Source organism: Chenopodium quinoa, unplaced genomic scaffold (assembly GCF_001683475.1).
Source record: "Chenopodium quinoa cultivar QQ74 unplaced genomic scaffold, ASM168347v1, whole genome shotgun sequence".
In the NCBI taxonomy this organism is placed as follows: Eukaryota; Viridiplantae; Streptophyta; class Magnoliopsida; order Caryophyllales; family Amaranthaceae; genus Chenopodium; species Chenopodium quinoa.
The window spans coordinates 3949643-3968634 of record NW_018742733.1 but is presented as its reverse complement, the minus strand read 5'-3'; the positions used below and the strand labels follow the sequence as shown (position 1 = coordinate 3968634).

The following is an 18992-nucleotide window of genomic DNA, read 5'->3' as shown; positions in this document are numbered from 1 at the left end:
CTCTTCAATTCTATTTCTCTTGCCCTCATTCTCTCTCTATCTCACTATATTTTTCCTCTTTCTTTTTCTATTTCTCTCTTCTCGATCTTCCAGATCCTCTTTCCTATCTATTGGCTCCTTTCTCCCAACACTTCTTTAACAATCTCCGACATGTCCTTTACTCTTAGCTCATGGCTTGTCTTTTATTTTTCCTTTTTAGCTTGCCTTCTCTCTCTATTATAGCACCTTTCTCTCTCTTTCATATATAGCACCTTTATCTCTCAGCCCCCCTTTATTTTTCTTTTCTAGCACCTTCATCTCTTAACCCTATTTATTTCTTTCTTTCTCTCTCTCCTAGCACCTTCGTCTCCTAGCACCTTCGTCTTATAACCCTCTCTTTCTCTCGGCATTGCCTTCTCTGTCTATTTGTTTGTCTCTTTTTCTCTCTTGACCCTTCTCTCTCTCCCTCTATTTCTCTCTCGACGTATCTTTTCTCGCGCCCCTCTCTTCCTATCCCTCCTCTTTTTTTCTCTCTCTCCCTCTCCTATTTCTTACTCCCTATCTTTTTTTCTCTCATCTCTCGTGTCTGTCCTACTCCTCTCCCCTTTCCTACCTCCTATCCTCTATCTTTCTAAAGCTATCTATAACTATGGTTGTACAAATATAAAAAAAAACATTTACTTATGAATCTAACACGGTTATATCATAATGTTGATAAATTTATTCTAAAGGTGACTCTAATCAGTTTGATGCCTCAATTGTCACAAAAGCACATTGTTTAATTAATAACATTTATTGATTACTGAAAAAATATTGTCTAAATCTAGTTGTCGAAATCTACTCCTCCTATATTGTTATCTCTTTTTCCTCTTCCCTTTAGCTTTCTTATCTTTAACTCGTCTTTTATTATTTCGACCATTTTAGAAAGTTTCTAAAAAGTATTGTCAACTCCTTACTCAATTACACTCTAAAAAGTATTATATGTCTTTCGTTCCTTTAATTCTCAAAACTCTCTATCTTCCTATTCTTTTTGCTCCTTTGTACTGACTTCATAACTTATAGGTATCTCTCTCTCTCTCTCTCTCTCTCTCTCTCTCTCTCTCGAGTGTTTCTCACTTTCACCCTCTTATCTACAGTCCTACATTCTCAATGGTTACTTCTTACCCAATTATACTCTAAAAAGTATTATTTGTCTTTCGTTCCTTTAATTCCCAAAACTCTCTATCTTCCTATTCTTTTTGCTCCTTTTTACAGACTTCATAACTTATAGGTGTATATCTCTCTCTCTATCTCTCTCTCTCTCTCTCTCTCTCTCTCTCCCTCTCTCTCTCAATAGGTTTTCTTGAGTGTTTCTCACTTTCACCCTCTTATCTTCAGTCCTACATTCTCAATGGTTACTTCTTACTCAATTACACTCTAAAAAGTATTTGTCTTTCGTTCCTTTAATTCCCAAAATTCCGTATCTTCCTATACTTTTTGCTCCTTTGTAATGACTTCATAACTTATAGGTATCTCTCTCTCTCTCAATAGGTTTTCTTAAGTGTTTCTCACTTTCAGCCTCTTATCTACAGTCCTACATTCTCAATGGGTTTTTAGATGTCCTTGACTCTTACCCTAAATTTTGATTGAGAAAAAGTGAGTAACAATTTTGCAACTACATGTCTTCTTTAACTTTCTTTACTTTCACTATGGGGGTGTTTGGTAAGTGGGAATTGAGGGTGGGATTGGGAGTTTTAATCCCAATATAAAAAATAAGCCTTGTTTGGTTGGTGGGAATGGGAATAAAAAGGGGTTTGTGAATGGGTTATTTACAGGTGAATTCCCACCCTTTTATTACCTAGTGAGGGTAGGTAATAAATGAATGGGAATGGGAATAGGAAGAAAAATGAGATTTTTTCCATTAATAAAAAAAATTAAATAACAATCTTAATAAGGGTATTTTGTAAAATTGTTATTTATGTCCTATATATTCCCATCCACTATCCAAACAAGGTATTAGCATATTTTTATGTATTCCCATCAATTAATTCCCAAATTCCATTCCCACCTTTCAATCCCCAAACTCTCATTCCCACAATCCAAATGCCCCGTATATGTTTTCATCAAATCCCCGATCAGTATATGATTGCCCAAGGAAAAGTGAACAATTACCGAAATAACTTGTAAGAACTCTACATCAATAAGAATCTGAGAGCAGTACAATGACTTTTGATCATCTCATTTTTCAACATATTATTCTCGTATTATACACGTTGAGATTCATCCAACATTCCAACAAAACAACGAACGAATAAAGAAATTGAAGTTATATGGTCAGTAAACATATACTGTACAAGTATACATGATTTCTATAAAAATTGCTTATAGAAACATGCATTTTGGTAAAACCATTTTGCCCTCATAAGAATGGTTTCTAATTTTCTATTAAGATTTTTATACAGTTTGTCTACTTGTAGAAACATGCATTTTGGTCAAACCAAAAGTTGAAAGCACTCCTTGTAGACTTCAATATACAGCTTCCAGTCTGAGATGAAGAATCACCATCCTTGACATTGTTATGGCCCTACAAGGGTGAGTTCGTATGATTGTGAGATTCCATCCCTAATTGAAGACTACATCAAATGACTGCAGTTATAAAGGATATACTTACCAATATAATAAATAATAGACAAGCGCAATAATATAATCCATAAACCTCAACTCCTCAATTAAGACAATTTTTCTTGATTGTGTAGACTGGTAAATGAAAAAGATAACCCATGGTCGTTAGTGATAAGATATGATATAAATAAATAAATAAACCACACCACCACCGGTAATTATATTGGAAAAGAAGATTTTATGTTTATTGAAAATAAAAATATAGAGTATTTTCAAAAAATCTACAGGGTTCCTAGGTTCAAAGAATTCAAAAACATAAAGCAGGATAATAGTGTCATAAATTAAACCATTATAGCTTTTTCTGCTGAAACAACTTGCTTGCAAATCCAAATATCCCGATTATCTCTCTTTCTTTGCTTTTCATTAAGGCAAACCAGTCACCAAAGCCGTTTTCAAATGATGAAATACAAATGCATATGAAACTTATTCACCAAAGCTGTTGTAAAATAACGAAATAAAGATAGACATGAAATCAACAAGAGGATATTCAGAGACGTCAACAGATAGAGAAAGCGATATAAAATAAGAGAAGAGAGCAATCAAAAGCTTAATAGAATATACTTCTCATAAAGTCATCAGCTAAGTAAGAGAAGTTTATTTCAAAGTCAACTCTCAACTACATTACAACAGTAGCTGCAGGTCACCAACCTTTTTTGAGTGGGTTTCATCTTGATTGAATTCAAAAGGAGAGGAGCAGATCAGATGTGTTGTATAAGATCTTAGTTCTAGCAGACACTAAGGATTAAGAAATAACATCAGGGTTAAGCAATAACTATATAAGATTGCAGCATTAATTAATTTTGGACAAACATATCATTACTAAATTTTATAAATCGGCTCAATAAATCTTGGAAACAAGCACAGTTCAAACATATGAATAAGTAAAAAATTAAAGTGACTTTCATAACTTCTATTGAAAGCATGTTGAGCAGAAGAATCTCACGACTCTCACCTATATTAGCAGCACAGATTGCAGAACCAGGGCCAGGTGATATGACAATATTATCAAAGGCTCTTTCCTCGTATAAGCTGTAGTACGTTACTTCTCATGTTACCATTCATAAACAACAGTGTATCATTTTCATTTCCATAAAGAATATAGATATAATCCGCATAAACAAACCTCCGCATTTGCTCCAGCAGCCCTGACACTCTGACAGTGAGAAGAAGGCAGCAACAAAAAATAAACCAAAACAGAAAAAAAATCAGTCAAATAAGCCGATATATTCTTCAGTAATTGATTTCAACAAATAGACTCTCATCACAAAATTTGAACCAATCCAAAATTACAAGAGCAACCAATTAATAGTAATCTGAAATTGAACAGTACAAAAACAAATTCCACAAATTGATTATTATTGATTGTGATAAACAAACACACAAAATCCACCTCCAAAATCACTCATAATTTCATAACTCAACACCAAAAACCAAAACAACTAAAAAAAGTACGCTCCCTTCATCATCAAGAAGACTCTAGATTCACTAACAGATGCAGTAGGAGTGAGATGAAAGAGTACGAGGTTGGTGTTGATAAAAGAGATTTTCTTATGGTATTGATTGAAATATTCACTAACCTGCGAATATCTTAAGCAACAACTTCAAGCTCAGGGTGTTGATGAAAGAGTACGAGGTTGGTGAGCAAGGGACATCACCGAAAATTCCGAGTAACTGGAATTGGTATGGTTGCTGTTCCACTGTCGTGTACATAGACTTCCAGATTTTTTTATTTTTTGCAATTGCTTGAAATTGGAGGGCGGTATAAAGTCGAGTAAAAAAATAAAAATACACCCTAATTTGTTCAAAATTCCAAACAAACTTGATAATTATTTTCAAATCCAAGTACAATAACAACCTAATTCGATTAACAATGAAATGCTAGATCGAGAAATGATTTTTGATGATTAAAAAACAAACATCTAAGTTACAGAATCTGAGCAAAAGCCCTAGAAAAAAAATTACAGCCTAATTTTCCAGAAATGAGCAATTTTTACATATTTCTATTCAACCACATCAAATTTAAGGAGAGAAAATACCTTACAAATTTCTGAGTTTCATCAAATTGATGGCAGAAACTTCCCAACCACCATTATTTCCAACGCCGTTCATCGCAGTTTCTCTCCTCTTTTTCCCTTTCTTAGGTTTCATCACCACTCATTCATTTAAAAATAGCTCGAGTTATTAATCGAATTTGAGAAAATTAATTAAGAAGCTTAATGAAGAAACGTAGCACAAAAAGGATTACTGTTAAAAGATTGTCAAAATTGATATTAGATGATTATAAAAAGGATAGAGATCTTACCTCAAGAAGCTGCTTTAATGGAGGAAATTGAAACACAATCTCAGACTGAACGGGAACCTCGGAGACGGCGGGCCGAAACTGGAGGAATCGAATTCACAAGAGAGGAGTGGTAATTGATCAGCTAATTCAAAGAAAAAAACTAAACTCAAAAACTGCTCCAATGGTAAATTTAGAGAGTGAGTGTGAGAGAGATTCAGAATACCACCTCCACCACGAATCCTGGTAACAAAGAAGAAGTCATTAGATCATACCACATTAATTCAGCTTGTCATGCATCAATTTTCACATAATCCCATTAGCTTAATTCGCATAACTTAATTCCCATAGCTCAATTCCCAAATCACGACATCCTATTAAACCGAATTCCACCAGAAATGATTCTGGATATTTTTTAAAAAAAATTGAATTACAAATGGGGTTTTTGTTATTTTAGTTGGTAGTTTAATATTAAGAAAGGAGTAGAATTATACTTGTAGATCGGAGAAAACGACATCAAATATCATCTTCCACAAGCTCCCATAACCATCGTCGAAGGGATGATAGGTGGTTTTGAGCTCATCGCCATAGTTGTTGAAGGAAGACATATTTTCTCTCTCTAGCTTTCTCTCTCCTTGTTTCCATAAATACTCTGAGCTTTTTTTTGAGATGAAAAGAAAGAGAGCTAAGGGAGTAGGCAAGGGAAGTCGGTGAAAAAGCATTCAAGCTGTCAAGCATGAAGCATCAACCAATTAGAATAAAGGGAATTTTCGGAATTCCATTAATTTCGGGGGTGTTAGTGTAATAACACCACAAGTTACTGTTACTAAGTTCTCACTTTTATTAAGGGTTATAGATTTTAAAAATTAAATCTCATGGCTTTCTAGAAAAAGCTAAGTTTTCCATGTTACGTAAATATTATTTGTTCAAAGTGAAATAAAATTCAAGTGTGTGTTATTTGTTGTAAATATTATATCATGAGGACAATATGATTAATTTCAATTATTTAATTCAATCGATTGTAACTTTTTTTTTCCCTCCTTCACTAGGCGAAAAATGCAAATGGCCACCGGTTGAAAACCCCCCATTGCCACCGGTTTTGAACCGGTGGTCATTTGGGGGGTGGCAATAATGCATCAAATGGCCACCGGTTCAAAACCGGTGGCAATAGTGTTAATGGCCACCGGTTAACCGGTGGTAATACTAATTATGGCCACCGGTTAACCGGTGGCAATAATAAATCTTCGCGGTTTTTTTTGCTGCTGAATGATGACTATTGCCACCGGTTCGAACCGGTAAACCGGTGGCAATAAAAGGTTCTATTTTTTTTTTGTCCTGCAATTATTCCTGCAATTAATCCTGCAACTGATCCTGCTATAATATTCTACCATATTATTGCTAAAAATTCAATAATCATAACAAGAATTAAAAATATATTTTTAGACTACTTTTATAATTAAAAACCAAATGCAATACAACAAATTAAATAAAGTGTGATATATAAATAAATACAAACAATACTAATAACTAGTCAAAATTGTAGTTTAAAAGTTAATAATAAACAAAGTATAATTCATAATGATGCCACATTTACAAATTGAAGGTGATGAAAGATGCCAACATGTCTCGAACTTCATAAAGCTCCTTGCTAGTTAACGGATCCCCCTTTTGCACCTTGAAAAACTTGGAGTATATATAAATTATGTTAGAATAAATTAAATTAATATGTAAAAATTAAATACTTGGGAAAATTAAAAACAGTCGCATATACAAATGACCAAAATAGCCAAAATAAGGCCTATTTGACTTCTAGTTGCCTATTTTCTACATTTTTAAACAAATGACCAAGTTGTTTCTCATAACATGTCAATTATACTTATTTATAGGTGGCTAAGCCTTGAAATCAAAGAAAAAGGGAATTTTACTAAGTTTAAGGTCGCATTTTCATCCAAAATAGCCAAAATAAGGCCTATTTGACTTCTACTTGCCCATTTTCTACATTTTTCAACAAATGACCAAGTTCTTCCTCATAACATGTCAATTATACTTAGTTATAGGTGGCTAAGCCTTAAAATCAAAGAAAAAGGGCATTTTACTAAGTTTAAGGTCGCATTTTCATCCAAAATAGCCAAAATAAGGCCTATTTGACTTCTACTTGCCCATTTTCTACATTTTTCAACAAATGAACAAGTTGTTTCTCATAAAATGTCAATTATACTTAGTTATAGGTGGCTAAGCCTTGAAATCAAAGAAAAAGGGCATTTTACTAAGTTTAAGGTCGCATTTTCATCCAAAATAGCCAAAATAAGGCCTATTTGACTTCTACTTGCCCATTTTCTACATTTTTCAACAAATGACCAAGTTCTTCCTCATAAAATGTCAATTATACTTAGTTATAGGTGGCTAAGCCTTGAAATCAAAGAAAAAGGGCATTTTACTAAGTTTAAGGTCGCATTTTCATCCAAAATAGCCAAAATAAGGTCTATTTGACTTCTACTTGCCCATTTTCTACATTTTTAAACAAATGACCAAATTCTTCCTCATAACATGTCAATTATACTTAGTTATAGGTGTCTAAGCCTTCAAATCAAAGAAAAAGGGCATTTTACTAAGTTTAAGGTCACATTTTCATCCAAAATAGCCAAAATAAGGCCTATTTGACTTCTACTTGCCCATTTTCTACATTTTTCAACAAATGACCAAGTTCTTCCTCATAACATGTCAATTATACTTATTTGTAGGTGGCTAAGCCTTGAAATCACAGAATAAGGGCATTTTACTAAGTTTAAGGTCGCATTTTCATCCAAAATAGCCAAAATAAGGCCTATTTGACTTCTACTTGCCCATTTTCTACATTTTTCAACAAATGACCAAGTTGTTCCTCATAACATGTCAATTATACTTATTTGTAGGTGGATAAGCCTTGAAATCATAGAATAAGGGCATTTTACTAAGTTTAAGGTCGCATTTTCATCCAAAATAGCCAAAATAAGGCCTATTTGACTTCTACTTGCCCATTTTCTACATTTTTCAACAAATGACCAAGTTGTTCCTCATAACATGTCAATTATACTTAGTTATAAGTGGCTAAGCCTTGAAATCACAGAATAAGGGCATTTTACTAAGTTTAAGGTCGTACCTCATCAAGATGTATGGTGTTGGAACAATGAGTCGCTATCTCAAGCATGAATCTCATCACGTATAATCCACAATCAACTCCATTATCTTGTTGTGGGCACTAGAATAGGAACAAATCAAATGAATCAAATGTCACATAAAACCCACAATTGTTTTAGCAATGTTTATTAAGATAATCACAATATGATGTGGCATTACCATAGGTGATTTCCATGTAGGACCCCGTGGAGCACGACCATGTATCTTCTTCATAATACTATAGGAGAGTAAAATCAAATTTGATTAGTTTGACTACTAAATGAGTTAGGTTAAGATACTTAACACTAGGTAGCTATATTTACTTTTGTAGTACAGACATCACGAGGTACTTCTTTGTTGATCGAGCTGAATCAAGGTGAAAGATTGTGTTATTAGCAGGACAAATCACCATGAGGAACCAATGATACCTACATAAATTCACAATACACAAACACATCAATAATTAGGGTACAACAAATAAATCAGATGTAGAAAGAATTGAATTACACATGGTTAAACGTACTCCTCATAACATGGGGCGAATATGAACTTGTCTCCCGCACGCATTGATTCCCGAATATTATGGATAACATAATACATCACCTCGGGGGAGTTGTGTAAGATTCTAGTCTCGGATGTCTGTTCGGGGCATAACCACCCAACTTTACTAGGTGAATCAGTGTCACTTAAGTGCTCCCGTAGTGCTCTACGTGCATGTGCAATGAAAAATTAATTGACATATATGAAGGATAAACAACACCAATATATACAACAAATTAATTTAAGTGGCATGAGCCCGTACCTCATGAATATTTGAATGAGAGAAATGTTAAGCAATGAACCGCTTAAAAATTCCTTCACATCTTGTTTGTTTAACCATGCACTTGCATCCTCATCATAATGGAACATTGCCTTAGGAAGTGCAATTTCAATGGGATCGTCACTAGGCAAATGACTAAAACGATTGTGTAGAAAAGTTAAATCCTTAGTGAGCGATTGAAGGACATTGTCTCCAACAAGTGGTGTAGGTTGCATGGCTGAACCTTTCGAAGAATTCTTCTTCGACACTTGTTCACTCTTCGACCCTTGTTCACTCATCTTCTTTATATGTTGATCAACGCTTTTAGGCTTCACCACCTTCCTTCTCTTTGATGGTTGACTTTTTTTCGAAATCTGATCAAAACAAAGATAATTAGAGTTCAAAATTTTTTGGCCGGGGTTTAAGCTAATAAGTACGCATCAAGATTTGTTATTTTGCACAACATCAAAATAAATATTACCTCGTTGATCAACCTCACCCAAGCACGTGGCCATTGCACATAGCTACCTTTTTCTTCCCAAAGAAGAGTAATCCCATCATCCACTATAGGCACCGGTAGTGGGATGTTTTCAAACCCAGCAATGTAAGAATTGATATCGACCGAGTAATGTTGTGGCCTAAGCGATTGGAAATGGACCGTATCACCAGTCGTTGCTTGTGCACTACCATACGCCACCAACTGCAACTCTCCTCCATTTGATAGCCCCGGGGCTAGAAGTGTACAGTCGGTCTCTACCTACACCAGTAACGAAATTCACTTGTAAAAACTGAAATTATCAAAAAGGGTCTTTTCCTACACAATTGATCATGTAACGAAATTCACTATGTTAAAACTAAACACGCTCCCTCGAATCCTAAATTCACCTCTAAATCTGGAAATTCATGGGGTGTTGGATTATCAACCTCCCTCGAGTCCGCATGTGTGGGAGTTACAACCTGCAATAATTAATCAAAAATGCCACATTAGATCTCACGTAACTCACAAGCTAGGCAAAAACTAATAGATAGAAAACTACCTCATGTATCTCCTCTTCTCCTTGTCCTTTTGGGTGACTAATGGAGTCGACCGGTGTAGTCGAGGGGAACGACAAGGGTAAGTTCATTTGCTTTGCCCAAGCATTGAATTCACCTATAAACTCATTGCGAACTTGTTCCTTGATGGATGCCACCTTGGCATCCAATTCTTCTGGTGAGTTAACACTTCCTCGAGATCTTCCCTTTTTTGTGTATTCTGAACCCATCACCTTCTCCCATCCTAGCAACGTCCCTCCCATACCGACTACCCGGCCTGGATGGTAGGGCTTTCCTAAAGCCAAGGTGAAGGGGTATTTCTCTATAGTCGGGACCAGCTTGCCTTCAACAACTTCTGTAGTGTACTCAAGTTGTAGCATAAGAAAAAATGTTAACATGAATACATAAAATGTTTTTGTATGGTAAATTTATGCTAAAGTTTCAAATAGCTTACAAGTTTATCCGCCACTTTTTTTTCCGGTTCCTTGATGACCTATTTTCCGGTGTCCTTATCAAAGGTATGTAGGGAACAAATGAAATCGCCAGCACGACTAACTAACGTAGTGATCATGGAGTTGGAGGGTTATGAGGATGACCCTTGAGTCAAAGAGGGGTATATACCCTCCTTCTTCCAAGTTTTCCTCCATTCATCAAATGTCTTGGCCCCCGTACGATGGCGGTACTCCTTCTTCAATGAATTTGCCTTGTTTTGCTCTCGAATTTCCTACATAAATAGTAATGTTAGCATCATTACTGCAAAAAGAGTCAATATGTTATACAATTCTCATTAGATTTAGTAGTTCTTACAATTGCTTTGGGTCGAGTTCTTTGAATAACAAAGTCTTTCCACTCATCCTCCGTCACACTTGGCCATTTTTTCCACGGTGGTTCTTGTTCCTCAACATCTTCCTCATTTCCACCTTCACCTTCATTTCCCTTGGAATCTTTCTTCTTGTGTTTCTTTTTCTTATAGATCCATCCACTGGTCAAGTGGGTCTTGAAGCCTCTGAATCTCTCCGCTAGTAAAGAATCAAACACTCTTCTCTTCTGGGGATCATTAGGACTACTAAACAGCTTCTGCAATCACAAATACAAGCCATTATTATTTTCCATTTACAAACTAACATTAGGTGAAATTATTTGTAATACATGTAAATGTGCATTTGAATAAAACACTTGCCCTGGTATCATCCCAAAATGTTTGAATCAAGCCTGGAGGTACTTGCTTCCAAGAAAGTCTAATGGGGATTTTGCGCGAACATATGACAACTTGGTTTGCATATTGTCGAATCCATTAGCTAGTAGGTCGGCCTCTTTTGTCATACTCAAACACCATGGTACCGGTTGGCTTCTTAAAACTTGTTGTCGGACCCCTACCCTTTCTCTTAGCTGGTGCCTTAACCCCCACTCCACCACCTGTGTTCAATTGCTCCTTTCCTTGGCTTTGAGTTTGAGGAGTAGTGTTCTCACCAACAATCTCAACAATTGTAGAATCAATAGCAGGCGCACGTTCAGCTGAAATTTCATATTCATCAAGCCTTTGCTCATAAGCATCTTGTTCCTGATCTTCTGGCTCACCCAAATCAGTCTCCTTGTTGACATCATACGACTCGTCCTCATTCTCATCCTCATCCTCATAGCCATCATCATCATCCTCCAAATCCTCTACTAATGGGTCATAATCGTCCTCCATGAGTTATAAACACCTGTCATTACAAACATAACACGATATTAGGTCCATAAGAGATAAAAATGTTGACATATAGGTCATAATACATGTTAGTATATAAAATATTAAATTCTATCATTTTTTATGCATTTTGACATAACTTGTTATTATCTAGTACCGTTAACACATAAAAAATTAAATTCTATCATAATATGTCAATTTTGAGATATACTTCATTCATTAACAAGAATTTGTGAAAATTTAACAACTAAGATAACAATATCATACATTTTCCCTCCAACTATTCATAAAATTACTTAACTTCTGATTAAATTTAATAATACTTTTAATTGCTTACAATTTCAAATAAAATGGTATAGTACCTCATTCTAATATTCCTTCGTTGTGGTCTGACCGCATATAATATGTCTGGTCGTCTATGTCATTTGATGCAATAGGTCTAGGAACAGTGAAAGGTGTTGAATCATCAAATGCATCGTATTCTTCCTCATCTTCAACATCTCCAATGCCTAGGATTCTTCTTTTCCCAGCTAGCACAATGGACCATCTTGAATCGACTGGGTCAGTTACATAGAACACTTGCTTAGCTTGAGAAGTTAGGATGAACGGTTCCGCACTATCATTCAAGTGCCCAAGATCTACAAGAGTAAAGTCATCATACTTGACATTACGCCTGATATTATCAACCCACTTACATTTGAAAAGAGCAACCATGAAGTTACAATAATCAAGCTCCCATATTTCTTGAATTCGACCGTAGTATGACAATTTTGCATCGACAGGTGATTTATCCTTAGCACTTGCAAACTCCCTTGACGATGCCACAAGCGTTACTCCACTGTTTTGGGTCAACGTAGATTTCAAATCCCGAACCTCTGTCCAAAAAGTGTACCCATTAATGTCATATCCCTCAAATGAGCGAACATCATCCCTAGGACCATAAGCAAGCCACCTTATTGTATCGGTGACACTTTCATCCAAGCGACTCATCACTCGTTGACTAAACCAACTCACAAACCTCTTATTATGCAACTGCATTAGTGCCCTTTCACCTTTCGATGGAAATTCATCACGCAAACTAGCCATGTGCTCATCTAAATATGGGTGAACATCAGCAACATGGTGCAACACATAAAGGTGTGCTTGTAAGAATTGATCTCGATCCAGTGACATTCGTTTCGACCCAATTGTGCCATGACCATCCAGTCTCCCTTCATGTCGAGAAGCAAGAAGACCAATAGGTTCAGCAACGGCTAAATAGTCGGCCACAAAATTACCAATCTCCTCACTCACGGTCCCTTGAATTATGCTTCCTTCCGGATGAGCCGGATTCCTTACTTTATCTTGCAATGTGCCCATGTGTCTTTCAAAAGGATAGCACCACCACAAGAAAACTAGACAGCACAACTTAATCTCACGCACCAAATGAAGAATGAGATGCACCATTATGTCAAAAAAGGAGGGTGGGAAATACATCTCAAATTTGCACAAAGTCATAACCACATCCGTTTGCAAAGCGTCAAGTGTACAAGGATCAAGCACTTTGCTGCATATTGTATTGAAAAACGAACATAGGCTTGTAATAGCTTCTCTCACGTGCTTCGGTAAAATACCACGTATTGCAATCGGTAGAAATACTTGAATCAACATGTGACAATCATGGGATTTCATACTTGTCAGCTTCAGTTCTCCACTTAATGATACAAATCTTTTCATGTTAGATGCGTACCCAGATGGAACCTTAATGCCGTAAAGACATGCACAAAACATCCGCTTTTCTACCCTTGACAATGTGTAGCAAGCCGGTGGTAAATACTTCTTCTCAACCTTGCCTTTACCCTCATCTCTACTCTTTGAAGCCTCCGCGACCTTTCCCTTTCCCTTGCTCTTCCCCTTTCCTTTTTTCGAAACATTTACAGTTTCTTGTTCCGGTTCCTTTCCCTTTCTGTCCTTCCCCTTTGTAACCTTGTCTTGAGGCCACAATTCCGGACGAATCCCGATCTCTTCCAAATCTAACCGTACACCCTTTCCATCCTTTGTTTTGCCTGAAATATTAAAAAGTGTTCCCACAAGAGCATCACACACATTCTTCTCTATATGCATCACATCTAGACAGTGCCTAACATCATGTTCTTTCCAGTACGGAAGGTTTCAAAAAATTGATTCTTTTTTAAAAAGAGCTGTTGAGACCGGAGCTTTTTAAGATTTTCCAAACACTGTTCGTATACCCTTAACTCGAGCATAAACCTCAACACCGGTCAATGTCCTAGGCACAATCTCCTCTTCCACTGTCCCATCGAAAGCCTTTTTTTGCCTACGGTACGGGTGATCACGCCTAAGGAACCTTCGAGTCCTTATATACACATCTTTGTGAGAATTCTTAAGGTATATGCTTGATGTTTCATCAATACATATGGGGCATGCTTTTTTCCCTTTAACCTTGTACCCATATAGGTTGCCATATGCAGGGAAGTCATTCATGGTCCACATAAGGGTTGCACGCAATGTGAACACCTCGTTCTTATGAGCATCAAAACAAGAAACCCCTTCGTCCCACATCTTTCTCAAATCGTCAATTAGTGGCGCAAGGTAAACATCTATGTCATTTCCAGGTTGCCTAGGCCCCGTTATTAGCAATGAAAGCATTATATACTTCCGTTTCATACATAACCAAGGAGGCAAATTGTAGATCACTAAAAGAACCGGCCAAGTGCTGTGTTAGGTACTAAGAGTGCCAAATGGATTCATCCCGTCTGTGCACAACCCAAGTCTTAAATTTCTGACTTCATTACCAAACTCCGGAAACTTCAAATCAATGTTCTTCCATTGCGGGGAGTCAGCCGGATGCTTCAGCATTCTGTTTTTCTTCCTTCCCTCGGCATGCCACCTCAGGTTTTTTAGCGTCTTTTGGTGTTTGAGAATAGACGCTTAAACCTTGGAATAATAGGAAGATACCACAACACCTTAGCAGGAGGTCCCTTTGTACCAGGATTGCAACTCATGCGCTTGTAGCGCAATTGCTTGCATCGTGGACACTCCTCCAATTGTTCATTCTCATTACGATACAAAATACAATCATTAGGACAGGCATGTATCTTCTTATACTCTAAACAAAATGGACACATAAGCTTCTTTGCATAATAGTAAGACGTAGGAATTTCATTCCCATCAGGCAACATCTCACTTAATGCGGTCAACAAAGAAGTAAAACTAACGTCCGTCCACCCATGCTTCGACTTAATGTTAAAAAGTGTTAACACGGCAGAAAGTTTGGAGTATTTTTTGCACCCAGGGTACAAAGGCTTTTTGGAAGCCTCCGATAGTAATTCAAACACATCACCTTCGACATTATGCAACATCTCATCCACGTCATTATCCTCGACCTCATCCACTGGATGATCCTCAGATCCATCCTCACTACTATCAATAACATATTCATCATTCTCCCATTCCTCGTCCACATGAATCTCATTGCTTTTATCATGCACATCATTCCCATCAAGATCCTCACTATACTCTCCACTTTCACCATGCCAAATCCACACATGGTATTTAAGTCTAAACCCACGACAAAGTACATGATCTCTAATGATTTCAACACTATTAACCACCTTCACATTATTACAATCAACACAAGGACAGTATAGGCCTTCCTCACCAATTTTGCGCTGATAAGATAAAGCCGTCTCGCAAAACTCTTGAACCCCATTCCAAAAATTCATTGTATCACGTCTACCATACATCCAACCACGATCCTTTCCCATTTAGTAAAGTGTCTCTAAACATATATATCAACATATTATCAATAATGTACATTGCTACATATCTTATGTAAATCAACTTCAAGTACACATCGTGAATATACCATTCATATAGTGAACAAATGCATGTTTCCAAAGTGTCCTTATCACTCCAACCTAACCCATCCTTGAATGTCTACTCTCACTAGTGAATGTATGTCAACTTTTCAATTTTAAGGAAAATCCGGCAGCACTTCCCCCCAGTTCTCCAAGTACAAGATGTAGATAATTACTTACCCACATATGTACCTAGAGAACATGGAGAAGAAATGGACAGCCAAGATGTTCCTTAAAATCGAAAAAAAAGACATACATTCACCACCTAAGTGAGAAAAAACATTCAAGAACAGTCCCAACCGGGAACTATTCAAGACTTTCTCCTAATGAGAAAGCCTTGAACGGGTATCTAGGCATATGATGATGCAAACATTCAACATATTATTGTAATTATTTATTATTAAACAAGACACAACTTGTAATATCATGAACAAACTTTTATCAAATAGATAAATAGAAAGAAATATATATAGCTCCATAAAGTTTATAGTTCATACCAATATAGCAAGTATAATGGATGTAAGGTCTAGAACTTCCCACTTGAATAGCTAATAAACTTGTGCTTCACTACATATGAATCTACAAAAATAAAAAAAATACAACAACAAAATAAAAGTTAGTAATTTTGTCAAGAACTATATACAAAACAAACTAAAATTACACTTTAAAACATACCAATTAATAATTACACATTAAAACATACTACCAAAATTCAACTAATTAAGTAACAACTCATGAAAGGGAAATTAATTCGAAAATTCGAATTATAATACATTATTTTTTAGCGCCTAATACAATTATAAAAATAAAGCTTTACTATAAATAAAAGTCTTCAAAATCATGATTAAAATAAATAGTTCAACGTCAAGCATTAATTTAATTAATACAAAGTCTCTCTAATTTATTTTATGTAGTAGTAAGTATTTGAGCTATAAACTTCAAAATATACAGAAATCCATATTTATACAAGCTTAATTTTACAATTCGATTTTCGGTTTGGATTGGATCCAATTAGGGTCAATCCGATCCAATCCGAAAATCCAAATTTCCAAAAAATCTCAATCTGATCCGATCCGATTTAAAGTTCGAATCTGATCCGAATTGATAATTCGGTTTGGATTGGATTGGATTTTTATTTTTATCCGAATTATGGACACCCCTATTACTATGTCTTCATTTATGTGTTTTTAATAGCAAAAAAAGTAGTATTATATATAAAACATGTCTTAATATGTATCTTTAATACCGATCATAATTATTGTAATATATGCAATAACCCGGGGCATCGCCCGTACCTAAAAACTATATCATCATTGAATTATTGATGGGCGATAATGATATGAATCTTTTTTGAGATTTAAGAAAAAACCATACCTGTATATGGTCAATTATCTTCATATTTATGTTCAAATTCATTATAATTGCACAAATTCAACCGGTAACCCAATATTTTTTGATCTGTTTCAACCCACTACTCGATAAACCCAACTTATTTATGACTTAACTTGATTATAACATGATCCGTTCCTACCCGTTATCTAACTAACTTGACTCGATAATTATCCTTCTCGATTATAACCCCATATAATTTGGACTGAAATCCGCTTCAAATTGGGAAAACTCGTTTTCAAACCGATCAAGTTCAATCCAAACCGATAATGACTTGAACCAATAATGTCCGGACCCCCAATTTTACCCGATCTGTTTTGAACTAAAACCCATTTTCAAACCGACCTGGTTTAACCCAAACTGATTATGACCTGAACCAATTACAACCCAACCCAATTAGAACTTGAACTGTTTTGAACCAAAACCCACATTATTCTGGCTAAATTTGTTTTCAAACCGACCCGATTCAACCTAAACCAATTATAACCCGAACCAACTACAACCCGACCCGATTAGGACCAGACCCAAATAGAAACCGCAATAAAAAAAATAATAATAAAAAAAGCAAACCAAACTGACCCAATGATTTTCAAAACCTACTCAAACCGGCCTGCTAATCATTTCAACCCGTTACAAACCGACCCATTGTAGCTAATAAACCCAACCCAAATCTGAATTTTACCCTATGTGTTATATTTTGTAAACTTCATTACCAAATTATTGATATACTATTCTTCATAAAGCTAGCTTTCTTCTAAAGTAGGGCTACATTGTAATAACACCTTCAAGATATTAATGATTCTTGCCTTTGCGTGGGAATCAATATTATATGTTTACAACATGATAAGAACATGCCTTTAGTTATGTAATCAAATACGTACCTTGTTATCCAATTAATTTTCTAATTTTCTACTTTAGTATACTCATTTAATTGATGTATATACTTTTTCTATTAATTTTTAATTGACATTATTTTACTTTTGCACTATTCCCACATTATACTTTAATAACTATAGTAGCTAGATTTTATAATTTATATCCATTATATTTTGTATAAAACATATCATGTGGAATCTTATATATTTGAATCGTCTCAATATGCATATTTTTTTTAAATATCCACTTTGTATAATATTACAATGTCGATATTTAGAGATATATTAATTATTAAAATGGTGCATTATTGACAAGCATGATAAAAAAAAATGTCAACTTAATAAAAACACAACAAAGTAAGGTAGTATCTTCCAAATGGTTAAACAAGTTTGGATTCTATTTTGCTTGCATCTCTCTAAAGTTTAAACATATTAGTTTCCACAATGGTTCAAAACATATCAGTTTATTTTTTTTCTCTTCTTTAATTATTATGATGATTGACTAAGGCCCTGTTCACTTCACCTTAAAAAAGTAATATTAAGTAAAAATAATTTCAGCACAGTAAAAAAATAAGTTTAGTTCAGTAAAATTGAGTTTAGTTCAGTAAAAATAATTTCAGTTTAGTAAAAATAATTTCACTTCAGTAATAATAAGTTCACTTCAGTAAAATTAAGTTATCTTAAAGAAGAATTATTATAGATTATTAGTAAAAATAATTTCAATTCAACAAAAATAATTTTTGTTCAGTAAATTAATTTAAATTCAGCAAAAATAATTTAAGTTTAGCAAATATAATTTTGTTTCAGTAAAAAAAATTCCAGTTCAGTAAAAATAAGGTGAAGTGAACAGGTCCTAAATACATCCAAAAGTGATCGACAATATATATAGTGGTTTATAACCAAACATACTAGTTCTTTTAATTTGACTTTAAACCACACTTTATTGCTTATTACAACTACTACTACTACAAAACAACAACAACAACAACAACAACAACAACAACAACAACAACAACAACAACAACAACAACAAACAGAAGAAAAAAAAAAGACAAAAAAAAAATATGATTATAATATATATAATCCATTAACTAATTACGTAAATGTATCATTTAAAAAGTGAATTTATCATTAAAAAAAGACTAAGTTATTTAAAATATGATTATATCATTTAAATATGACTAAATTGTCAAATATTGGGTCTATAATAATTTATTATAGATCGGGTCACCTGCTAGTACATATATAATAAACTTTATCCATTTATGAGTATTTT

General features: G+C 34.9%; 2 long non-coding RNA genes across 2 annotated transcripts; both read right to left on the bottom strand.

The window, feature by feature from the left end:
• Positions 1–2401: 2401 nt before the first annotated feature.
• Positions 2402–4297, bottom strand: LOC110723599. The gene is made up of 3 exons (XR_002511744.1): positions 4218–4297; positions 3593–3793; positions 2402–2542 (listed from the first exon to the last, which is right to left on the bottom strand). It is a non-coding gene; the product is annotated as an uncharacterized LOC110723599 (long non-coding RNA).
• A 3800-nt stretch (positions 4298–8097) lies between these two features.
• On the bottom strand, positions 8098–8479 carry LOC110723598. The gene is made up of 3 exons (XR_002511743.1): positions 8398–8479; positions 8255–8312; positions 8098–8156 (listed from the first exon to the last, which is right to left on the bottom strand). It is a non-coding gene; the product is annotated as an uncharacterized LOC110723598 (long non-coding RNA).
• Positions 8480–18992: the final 10513 nt, after the last annotated feature.